This window comes from Serinus canaria (assembly GCF_022539315.1).
Source record: "Serinus canaria isolate serCan28SL12 chromosome 7 unlocalized genomic scaffold, serCan2020 HiC_scaffold_29, whole genome shotgun sequence".
Lineage (NCBI taxonomy): Eukaryota > Metazoa > Chordata > Aves > Passeriformes > Fringillidae > Serinus > Serinus canaria.
In genome coordinates, this window is record NW_026108147.1 from 5,060,260 (window position 1) to 5,061,802 (window position 1,543).

Below are 1,543 nucleotides of genomic sequence, written 5' to 3' on the forward strand. Positions count from 1 at the left end.
GGGGCTCCACGGCGCCGGGCCCGGCTGGCGCTGCAGGGCAAGAAGGCCGGGCTGGGGCCGAGCTGCGGCGGGCCGGGGAGGGTAGCCCGGGCTCGTGGCTCACCCATGAACCTGATGGCCGCCTCTTGCAGGGGCTCCTGTGGGCTTTGCAGGTAAGGCAGGGCCCAGCGCAGGTGCTCGGCCTCTCTGCTCCTGTCCTCTGCCAGCTGGAGAGAGCAGCAGGGGGGAAGGAAGGGTTGGCGCGGGTTCAGCCCCTCGGCTGGACGCTGCCTGCGCCCGGCCCCGGCCTCCCCTGCCCGCACAGCCCTGAGGCGCGGCCAGCAGCCGCTGGGGCCGGGCTCCCGAGGGGAGGGGCAGAGGGCCGGCTGCTGCCCGGGGAGCCGCGGTGCCGCCCCGCCCCGCGTCCCTGCCGGGCCGGGGCTCCGTGGGCACCCGGCTCGGGCCCACGGGAGCCTGGAGAAGAGCCCGCGCGGCCTCTATGTGCCCCAGCGGGCAGGGGAACAGCTGCCAGCCCCGCACTCTGAGCACCGCCCTCGGGGGCTTCTCCAGGCTGAGCCTGGGGCTTTCAGGCCCTCCTTACCAGGACGTCGGTGAACTTGGACAGCTGCTCCTTCTTCAGCAGCTGTTCGAGCTTCCTCCTCTTCAGGAACTTGGCCACACGAAGCAGCGTTTCCCGTGAGGCCTGGAGAGCAGCAGAGACCCAGAGATGTCCCCACAGCCCAGGGCACCAGACCTACATCCCTGTGCCAAAGCCTGGCAAAGGCTGCAGTCCATGAGGTGCCGGGGCTGGAGGCAGCCAGCACCCTCCTAGGGATCCACAAGCATCACCCAAAACCTCACCTTTGCCACACACTGGTTCTCATCATGGCAGTGGAAGAAGAGGGGGAGCAGGCTTTGTCTCAAAATCTTCTCAAGGGGCTTTTTCCCCTCATCTACAACCAAGTCCATCACTTTGAAGAAGAGCTCAAGGGAGAGCAGCTGCACATAGCTGTTGTCCTGGAGGAAGGCAAGAGGATGAGGCCTTTAGACCAAATACTCCAGGCTGACCTGGGCAAGTTTCTGGTCAGCAACCAGTGCCTGCAGCTGAGGCCACAGAGCCTTACATGGTCAAAAAGCAGCAGGAGTGCCTCAGCCAGCTTTGGGGCAGTGGTGCTGGATACCAGGATGTCTTTGTGCTGCAGCACACTAGTGAAAATACGGAGGGACATGCTGACCACCTCTCCATCTGCATTCCCCAGCAGCTCCAGAAGGCTTGGAGACAGACATTTCATTTTCCTGGCCTGTATGGAACACAAGGCTGTGTTGGGAAGCCATGGACGGCTGCACCGCCAACACCGCCCTGGCACTGCAAGCCCACCCTGCTGCTGCAGGGCCCACAGGCCAAAGGCCTGAGCCAGAGCACTGGGGCAGGTGAGGCAGGAGAGCTGGGAGCAGCTGCCTCAGCTCCTGAAGCCCTGCCAGCCCAAGGGACTGCTTTCCACAGCTAAGCCTCAGCCACTGCTCCCATCTCACCATCAAGAGATCCTTGCTGAGCACCACGAGG